Below are 11,536 nucleotides of genomic sequence, written 5' to 3'. Positions count from 1 at the left end.
ACACTTGCCATCTCAAATGGGTGTCAAGTTAATCAATAAGCTCCCTGGAGATCTCAAACGAATTAATGAACCCAAAAAATTCAAATCTCGATTAAGACACTTTTTGTTGTCAAAGGAATTTTACTTCCGTTGATGAGTTTACGATGGGCCGCTGGGATGAAAATTAAAAAAATGAAATTAATATTTATTATTATTATTCTATTTATCCTTTTCTGATATCCAAAACAAGCAAAATACAATATATTGTTAGGTTCACACATGAGTATGTGGAATTAACTGTTCCTATGAAAAGATAGGTTTTAGTTTATAGATTTTTAAATCAAAATGTTGAAATGACGCTTTGCAATGCAATTTTGTTAATTGTTTTACTGCAATAAAGAATTATTATTATTATTATTAATACTGTAGGAGCCAAGATCAAATATGTACTGTATACGCATACAACCTGGTTTTTTGTAGAAACGATAAACGAATTTTCCATGATAAATAAGTTTAAAGATAGAATTGTTAATTTTGGTGTGGATCGGAATGGGAGTTGATACCCTCCCAATGGTTAAAAATACTAAACTATAAAGTTTTTCATACTAATCTCATACACCTAAAACCGACCGTCAGACAACTGGATAAAGAAGATTAAAGTCGGGACATTTAGTAATTAAATGATTATTTAACGTTGAGTAACATTCTCTACGTATGATTTTATATTTTAAGTGTGTCAAGCTAAAAACAAATGTTTTAAAGAGTGTATGTTTCATATGTTTAACCCTTTTTATATCATCCTATTTAGACATCCACCAAAAATAGTGTCTCTTAGTATTGGTTTCCTTCTTAAAGAAAGTGTACTGCCGATTTCAAGAAAAACAAAACTGAGTGCTTATTTAAATTAGCTTTAGGCTCATGGACCATTGTAACATAATTCCGTAGACAATCTTGTCCGTATGTCACTCCATACAACATTTCAAGACTTTATTTAGTATAAATTACTAGTTATAACCATAAGATAACCATCATTGATTATTATAAGCATTTGTTACACATCAAGGGATCGTCTAAAAACCATGATTCAAATCACCAAGGTTCTTAAATGTATTGTTTTCCATTTAAAAACGTTTTTACATGACTCTTTTTATTAAATAAGCATTGCGGTTCATTGATAGAAAGAAATATTTATTTCACTTTACATGACCAGCTCGTTTATTCTTTGCTCTTCAAATCTCTTACAAATTCACAGTAAAAGCAAATACATTAAATTAAAACCACAAAATTATTTCCTTTCTCTGCAGAATCCAGCAATCTCCTTCAAGCCAGTGCGTTTAAGACACGTCTAATAATTACTAGCCGTAGTTTACGTGACCCTGTAGGTCATGGCCTTCTATTTTTCAGCCAAGTAAAATTTAACTGTATATTTGGTAACGTGTAGTAACCCAGAGGCCTAGAAGTTGTAGCAGAATTATCCTAAGACAACGAGGACAGTAATGGTATATTTAGTACAGATCACTATGGCTAGTAGGCACTTTTATCACTATTATATTTCTCAAAAGAAACAGAATTCAATTATAAAAGTACAACACTACACTATAAGGAAGGAACTACAGAGTAGAAGTTCAATTGTTCAATTATAGTTGTCCCGCTCTTTTATGTTTTTTTGCTAAGCTCTCTCCCTTTGTGTGCTTATGTAAGGAAAGCTATTTCCAGTGTTTCCTCTTTTCGGTGGTCTTAGATCATATTGATAATTCATAATTTCCATTACACCATATATGAAAGTAAGTTTTCTGAAAATATGTAAACATTGCTTTGTTATTGTTATATTATTCTAAGGCAAATTATCTTGCTAACAAATTTCAGTGATGTAAGTATTGGTGATATTTATCACTGTAAACACGTAAACAAAATCCATTCTGTTTTTAATAATTAATTATCAAAATAAGCTTTGCAATTTATGAATCTAAACAATACTATATGGGCCAATGCAATTTTAATGAGGTTTCTTGCCATTCAGCCAACATGTTCGAATATGCATTTGAAAGCAAATTTACCTTTCATGAGACATAAGGTTTTGCTTCCCTTGACAGCAAAATCCTTATTACCACCATTATTCAAAACTTTCTATTAATTATGAAGTATTTTAAAATATACTTTTTTTAATACATATGTATGCAGTGGCGTTTCATAAAGTAAATAGCTTAGTAAGGCATAAAACTAATCACATCTTTACTTTGTTATACTTTGGTTAATGTTTAAATCTCTGATACTAATGATATTATAGGATTTTAGAACACTGTGTACTTTTAAATAAATGCATTTCTTTCCAGCCATATGAGTTTCAACCAAGAACTTCATAATATATTTAGTAGTTTCAATGAACTTAAAATATATTGAACTGTAGCGTGTGTATATATATATATATATATATATATATATATATATATATATATGATAAATATATTTTCATGATCATAGAATTTAACAATTCAAAGGTTTTTATACGAAAATTCTAAACTCTCAGTAAATGGCTACTTAAAATGTATACCACTGTAAAACGTAGTTTAGTGCTTGCTAATAAATATTTAAAATTATAATGAATTATTACATTTCTAAAAATCAAATATCCAAATGATTACCTTCGATTATTTATTCTATATTGAATTGTGTCAAATATTATAAGACTATTTGTGTTACTATTTGTAGTTTAATTGTCCTTTAATAAGGAATTGTTCGATGACATAATAAGCAATTATGAAATAAAACACATGAAATGAAATTATTAAAAAAATAATTTGTTTCATAATTCCATTATATTATGTCCTTATAATATTTCTATTTTGGAAAATATAGGTAAAAAGATGTTTTCAACATTTAATTTTCGTGTAATGTTTACAACATTGTTTAAGTATAAGATCTATTTTCATTTTTTAGATTAATTTCGTTTATATTCGTACTCTCTAATCGATAAGCTGCACTATAAACGATTACATAGAATCAGGCGATTGTTCCCATTTGGGTCAAACAATTTTATGTACGCCAATGATAAGCACGTAATCTAAAATCATATGACATGGACCTGCTCGCCACAACTATTCCCTTATTTATTATAGCGAAAATAAATAATAAAACTCAATCATTTTGTACCGTTTTATTGGCACATGAGGGGTTAGCTTTGAAATTTAAATGTTTGTGAAGGTTCAAAAAAAAGTAAAACGAAAATCTTCTGAAATAAATAAGGTTCAAACTAAAATAAAACTTCTTCTTGAAAATAATTACTGGATTTAAAATTAAAATAAAAACTTCTTGATAGCTTTAAATTTAAACTTGTAATATATTTGTCACTCCAAAAATGTACAAAGTTCTTACAGCTTGTCTTTTATTCAATTTTCAAAATTCAAAACTTTCACACTCTAATCTGATCTGTCAATTCTTCACTTTAATTTATCATCAAAATTCAATTTTATTTTGTTACTAATTTTCTGTACTTTACTTTAAATATTACTTCTTTTCAGTGTTAGACATTTTATTATAAAAATTCTTCAGTGTTAGAGGATTAAAATATTGCTGAAAGCATCTGTAACAACCACAAAACTCTTTTAGTATTTTTACATAAAATTTTATATACATCTGCTCACTGCACCAACACGTTTTATATTGCACAGATCAAAAGGACAAGTTCCTAAATTCCCATTAAATTTAATTTTTACAATATTTCTTTCCCCAAAACTATTCAAAATAACTAAGAATGAATATTGACTGGACTCCAGTTAAAAGGTTCACTTACCAGCAGGTTCGATGACGATTAGCAAAAGATTAACTCTAAGCACTTTCAAAGTCTACTCGTTACTATAACTTCCGATCAACTGAGACGGGAGGTACGGCACGTCTACCTCACCCCACCTCTCAATTTCGTTATCAAACATTGCCATCTGCGATGCGCGCCTCGCTGATAGCAGCCTCTTTTGTACTGTCCAGTTCTTATCATTTTTCTGGGCCTACTCCTTCCACCGGTAATCCAGTTACCCCAGGATTATTATTTAATACAATCGGTACAATTTGACAGTAAGAGAATAAAATAAATAAATAAAGTCAATGAATGGTTTATACAAAGGAATAACGTAAACACTAATTAAACTCAGAGAACTAATGAATTAGAGATTATACTGTATAATCACGTTATTTTTACTTTAATGTAAACCAAAACTAGTATAACTTACGTGGCTGAGAAGGCCAAGAGTTGTAGATAGAAAAGTGTTGAACAGAGGAATAATGCCACTCACAGAAGTCTGCAACAAGACACAATCTGAGACGTCGCATCCTCCTGAAGAGCTTCTATAGGCTCGACACAATTACAGACGGGTTTGAAGTTAAACTTACAGAGAGTAAATAGTTCACAACAATAGTCACTGGCAAGCTATGACAAGTTAGTATTATAATTAGGAATTGGAGGTAGACATGTTTAAGGTATATATTATTTCAGTGTTCATTGTTAAGAATTTAACTTGCCAGTGGCTTTTATGTCAGGTTTATCACGTGAGGATTATTCCTGGTTCGAACTAATGATATTTCACCATAGACGAATATGTCGTATTGCCAAGATAACAAAATATATACATAGGTCTTAGAGCCTACATTAGTCAACAAGGTTATAATTTCAGCTATTTCAACCTTTATCAGGTCCAAGATATTCCCGAACAATATTAGCGTTTGCATTATAATTCCAATCAAGAAAACATATAAATACATAATATGAAAAATCTTGTTCAGTCAAAAAGTGTCTAATTTTAGACACTACAACCAATCTATCTTTTATTCAGTCATCAATTCTAAAATTATCCGATTTAAGATCGTCATTATTATACTCTATTATTAATACAGATTCACCATAATATTTATCTGAAAACTTTCAGTTTTGGCAGAAAACTCGGTCTGATGGGCCAAGTCTCAGAATTCTAATACACAGATCCACAAGCTATAACCAATCCTTCACCGTGACCACCTGTAGATTATGGAACTCCTTTCCAGACTCTGTCAAACAAATCGAGAGCCGGGATTGGTTTGTGGTGGAGCTGAGACGAAGATACCTGGACCGGATCGTGGTGGGTGGCAGGGTTACGCTTTGAATCGTGACTGTATGAATGGAAGAGTGAATGGAATATTATGTTAGTAAGTTTTAGTTATATAAGCCTTTTGTTTAAGAAGTTAAATGCATTTTTCTAGGACATTGGGATTTGTAAAACCTTACACATTTTAGGGGTTTCATTTCCATTTCAAATCCTATACGTTGCTGATCTTTATAAAACATGTTTTATTTTCCTGTTGAGAAGAAGAGGCACATTCATGTCAAAATTCATCGTTGTAGGATATTTGGAAGTATAAAAACAAAACAATAGCTCTTCTAGGAATTACAAACTCATTTCAACCCCTACGAGATAAAAACGTTTTATCTGTCTGTTGAGAGAGGGTGACTCGTCAAAATTCGTCTTTCTAAGGCATTAGGAAGTTGAAAAACAAACTATAGTTCTTCTAGGGAATTCCAACCCCTGTAAACGTTTGATCTTAGGGAAATGATGGCGTTTTTCTATTCAAGCCCTTAGGTATACATGTGCTATATTTTAACTTTCTGTGATATCTAGAAGTTAGTGACGAGAGACTAATTATGTGGGTGAGTGCATACCCTTCTATATACAGTGTGTTCCAAATTGTATGCACACTGAAGGGATCTGGGAATTAAAGAGTGTAATAAAATAGCTCAATTGATTTACATAATATGAATGTAAACGTAAAGACTTAATTTTTTTTGAAGCCGCTTTTATTTTTCAAAATGTGTTCAATCACGCAAATCCCACAACAATTGAAACACTGCCTGTTACTCTGTGCATTTAAACTTTGTTGGTGATTTATTCCTAAATAAAAATGTCCAGTGGTACCAAGTCTTGTTAACATGCGGGCTAGTGTACTTTTTGTTAGAGTAAAATAAGGTGAATTATATTCTTTTTTAGTTAGAATAAACTCTGTACGTTACAATTTTATTAATTGTTTCATTACTTTTATACGGTGATATTTAGTTGTTTTATTATGACATATGATAAAATATGAAAGTAACATGCTTTTTGGTAACCAATTACAAAAATGTAAAAATAGTTACTTTTATACTGAATTTGTCTGATAATTTCAGATTTACTAGGCAGCTCCCTCTAATACTATGTGCATTGAAATATCAGTCAGGTTTACCAACTATACGAATAATACAATAAAAATTATCTTCACACAAACATGCGAAAACTGATTTTTATAAATGTTTGATGAAAACCCCAAGGAAATTACAACATATATAACATGTTTTAAGTCATTAACAATCTACTTTATTTCAATTAAGTAAAAAAATGGGTCGTTGTATTAAATAAATTACTGTAAACAAACACGTCCTGCTTTTATCCTTGAAAAGCTGTTAAATATAATATTTAAAGATTAGAAAAATGTTCATGCAGATTTCAGGTAAAAAAAAACGGTTCAACGTGTACAAATAAAAGCTGTCACTGGTCGATTTGATCGATTTGATGGTCTTGTAATTACGCACAGCTTTGTCAATTTTAATATTTGCTATATTTCTTATAGTTTCCAAGATCACTTTAGTGTCCATAAAATCTTTAACACAATATATAAAGATTTGATTAATCCAAGAAACAAAACTTTATAATTTTATGATTTGTAGTCTATTTTTACTTTATACGAAATTTATATGCTTGATTGAAACTTGTAGTGTTACTAACTATAAAAAATGGTTTTATATATTTGTAGGATTTTTTCACACTCATTCCACAGTTATATACCGAAATTGGGTTATTCTGGTGTTTTTAGACATATATCTTAATAGATCTTTAGCTTTTATCAATGTCGCTATATAATATTAAGATACAGGTATAACATAGTATATAGCTCGATACACAGTTACATTTAAGATTGTTTTAAAATACTCCTCGCAGACTATTATATTAAAATTAAATAATACTGAGAAACTATTGAGATATTATTACGGTTAAGACACAATTTTACTTAGAATTTTAATTTCTAAATCAGAGAATTCTCTAAATATCATATGTCAACAGACAATTATTTTTAAAATGTACTACTTATTACCCTCTAAGCTCAGCAGATTAATATGAACATATAAATAATTTGAGATAGTGTTTTGGGAGAGCTTGTAAGTGTTCGTGAATATACATTGGATACAAGGATAACAGTTTTTCGAACACTTTACATCGTTAATGTTAAAAAACTAAAACACTGTGTTTTGATAATTGGAATCCACCCTCTTCATCAGATGTGAAACAAGCTTGACAATGTCATTTATGTACAAAGCAGCCATGCTGCCACAGGAAGTACCCGCATTGATTTTCCCTCAGTATATCGTCATCGCTGGTGAGGTAAGTACATGTCGTGTGTGTGGGTGTTTGGAGGGACGTGTTATTCACTGCAAATTGGTCCGTACAGTGACATGGCCGGAGTTTACTCTGATCGTTTTGGACTGTCAAACATGTGTTTGAGCTGTCTAACGCAGGTAAATCTTTAAAATGTTATCCATGATTTTGAGGTTGAGTTTACCAAAATTACTTTGGAATCACCACATATATACTAGATTCTTTTATTTATGTACAAGTTTTAGCCTATGCCTTAAGGGTTTTTGACAACTAATGAAGATTATAGATTCTAATATTCTAAACATAGTGCTCTAATTTTGTATCATAAACGATGATAAATGTCCAAAAATCTGGTTTACTAGTGCCACAACCCTAATAAAGTTTGCACCTGATGACTGATTTATGCATCAAGGGCCGGTACAAGTTACGCAGAGGGTGGTGCGGTGTCCAAGAAGACAGTAATGGTGGTGTCGTGGTTTACTAGCGCTACAAACCTAATAATTTCAGCTCCTGTCGACTGTTTTATGCTTCCCTGTCAAGCACAAATTATAGAGAGGCTTCATTCGGCATTTGTTGTGTTGATGTTAATCCTAGCTTAAATGTCTTTGCGAATTATGTTCGTTTAATACGTGAACTGGCAAAATCTACTAAAACGAAGGGTTTGATGAGTTCTTTAAAGGAATTCCCTTATACTGAAATCAAAACATTGCAGATTGTATTGCATCTCCTTAACAATATTGACTTCAAGTTCATAAAATACAATTTTATTAAAGATGTAATTAATTAATTATTTATACTATGGAACAATATCGAACTAAACCTAATCATATTTAAAACTAGATTAATTACGTATCCTTGTTTATTTCTACTAACAGCGTTATTAATTTATCTGAAAGATGGTATATTACATATTTTTCATAGTTCAAGGACTAATATCTTCGATAATAATAAACCTGGTCAGCTGGTTAGGCACGTTATGAATGATATATTTTTATTTAAATGTCAAAGTTATTATTGAGTTTTACTTTTATATTTGAAAAACTTTAAAAACGCGTGATCAGGATTATTATGTAAGAAAATTATGAGTATGATTTTGGTAAGTTTATTAGGCATAATTTGAGACAGAAGTACACCACACCACTTTTAATAGGATTCTCAGATGCAAATTTTCAACTCTGTAGCTTATTTCACACGTCAGATCTTCTGTGCGTCAACAGACAAAAACGCGGAAGAAATTTCCAGTATAAAAATAATGTGCCAGCCTATCATTCACCATCAGAACATATTACTTCAATGTAGAAATACAATTTTAAGCAAAATATGAAGTTCACTCCATAGGTATATTCTATGGTTGGCTAGTATTTTTGCATTCCTATAACATGTTAAAATGTTTTGTTTATTTATTCTTGCATTTTATCGTTGCCATCGTGGCTACCCATAAGTTCAATTTCAAATATTTGTGATAGCGCTTAGCCAAATACCATGAAGTAACATGCGCCATCATTGAACTCAATGTTTCGTGTGAATAAATGGATCCAAGTGCAAAATTTCGTCTGTATGTTGGTTAATTCTTGAGTTCAACGGAGTTCAATTATTTTTAGGGCTTCTCGAGTTTTGGGCTGTAGTAATCCTCAGCTCATAATTTATATAATATATTTTATAGAGTTTGCATTCTATGTTCGCTGAATTTTAGAATAATTTGCAGCGTTGCTTCTAAAATAAGTAATAAGGGTTGAGAAATTAAAAGAGGAAATGAAAATTATACATCCTCATTGAAGGAGACATTTTCCTAGATGTCCTTGCAATCTGAACTATAAAATATTTCTGTACAATCAAACCAAATTATTGTATTCATAAGCATTGTTGTACATAAAGCAATAATGAAGTATTGGCAAATGTCTAACAATTATACAACTGCAAGCAAATCATGCCGGGGGGAATGGAGACATGATGAATGACACGAACGCTCCAATTTATGTTTATGATATATGGAAAGCTGTTACCTTTTACAATGTTGTTTCCACGCGATTGGTTTTCACTGCTGATGTTTGTTTTCAGACAGCTGACAAATTGGCTTTATCTCTTTTCACATATTTGTATTCACTTTTTGTATTGGTTTTACATGTTATAACTGTTTCCTACACACACTGCTCTAGTTTTCACTACTTACAAGGCATTAACAAACATTTCTAGACGGATCACTCACAAAGCTATAAACACCTAGAGGAGTTTTTTACTATGATCTTCCAGTTCCCTTCCCATCTTGAGCAATTGTTTCTTAGGATTTTCTGTACCAAAGTTACGAAAAATACCAAATTGTACTAACAATACAATACTTTCCTGATGAGTCACAACAAGCTGCGAGTTCGAATACATGAAATGGTATAATATCTTAAATTTTCTACGAATCTGACCCAGCATTAACTATGGTTGCTGTATGAATTTTAAGATAAAGAACAATACAGGGTACACGTTCACTAGGATAATAGTAAATTAGTAAAAGTCAGTACTGTATTTAGCCTAGATACTGGTTTCCTAACTAATTATTAATTTATTATTATGTATATCCTATTGTACGTGTCCTTTTTCAAATGGCTTCCTCTTTTAGTAATGAACAAAAATAATAGTACTTTAAAAATGTAAATTAGGTTCCTTCATCTTTCGTACTAAACAAATAATTCAATCTATCTACATTCAGTTATTCCTACGTTTCCACCAAAATACAGTAACTATAAACAGAAAACTTGTTTTATTTTCTCTGTCGGTCTGTTGCTTAACTTGTTATAAGCTTTTTTATATTTCATTTTACATACCCAAATATAATACTCTTTGTTTCTTCAATTAGAATTAACTGATTCATTATAAAGTAAGTTTTAAACTATTTTATGAACTATCCAGTTAAAAAGAAAAGAAAAATATAACCTAATCATATTCAAAACATTATTTTTCTCAAAATCCTAATTAATATTATAAATTTAAAAGTGAATTTGCTTTATTGTGCTTTCATGAGTAAACTTTTGAACCGATCACCATGAAATTTTAGATGGACGTTCTTAGGGTCCCTGGCTAACATATAGTATAAAGCTTTTATTATTTCGAAAATCCCTGCGGACTACGCTCCACTGGTCTCTACATTTTTTTATGTCAGCACAACCTTATGATTAATTAATTTAACTATCATTATAAATTTGTAACATTTATAGTCTTGAAAACACAGGGTAAGCTTGATAGTAACAACACTTTTTATTTGAACGTTTTATGCAACCGCTGTTGAGCACAGGATAAGAAAATGTCCAGATAAGAAACTGAAAAGTTTCATTACAAATATAGTTCTAACTGTACATTTTAGCATATATTAAGTTTGCAGTGCTTGGTTCAATACTATAATGCAGATAAAAAGGACAAAGTTACTATCTCAATTTTAATATAAATCTAAATACTATTACAAACAGATAATAGTTGACTTTTGACAGGATAGCACAAAAATTATTCAGGCCAGATTACATTAAAATCGCTATAAATGTACATTTTTTGACATATTTTCTAACTCATAATATTGGCGTCATAAATATAACGCAATCGAACCAGATTGCAAAACGTACGAAATTGCGTGCGAAGACGCGGGTAACTGCTAGTATACAGTATATTCAACTTAAAACAGTTAAATTTACAAGCAACGAACTCAAATATAACATAAAAATCAGATTCTCTGACACATCAATAAAAATATATCAACAATCAACAAGATACTTAAACTGGATTTACGGATTCGTACAGATATAGATATATATGGTTAAATTTTCTACAATTGAATCAAATATGAAATAGCTTATATATATGTCCTTGTTCATTTATCAAATAGTATTAGTGAAACAGTATAATAACTGTCAAAATGTATCGAAATTATGGTAACTAAACGAGCTTTATTCCCTTGAAACATAACAGTCACTTTTATGTAATGACATTTACTTGTAATGATTGGATGCTTACAATCCTACCTCCATCTACGTAAAATGCAATTTTCGTTATCACATTTAATAATGTGTCGTAATTCCTTTATTTATGAGTTCAGAATTAGTTTAATAAATGGATTCTTATGTCTCACTTTTATAATGCAAACAATCGGTATG

This window comes from Homalodisca vitripennis, chromosome 5 (genome assembly GCF_021130785.1).
Source record: "Homalodisca vitripennis isolate AUS2020 chromosome 5, UT_GWSS_2.1, whole genome shotgun sequence".
Lineage (NCBI taxonomy): Eukaryota > Metazoa > Arthropoda > Insecta > Hemiptera > Cicadellidae > Homalodisca > Homalodisca vitripennis.
The sequence above is the reverse complement of the archived record's forward strand: the minus strand, read 5'-3'. Positions refer to the sequence as shown.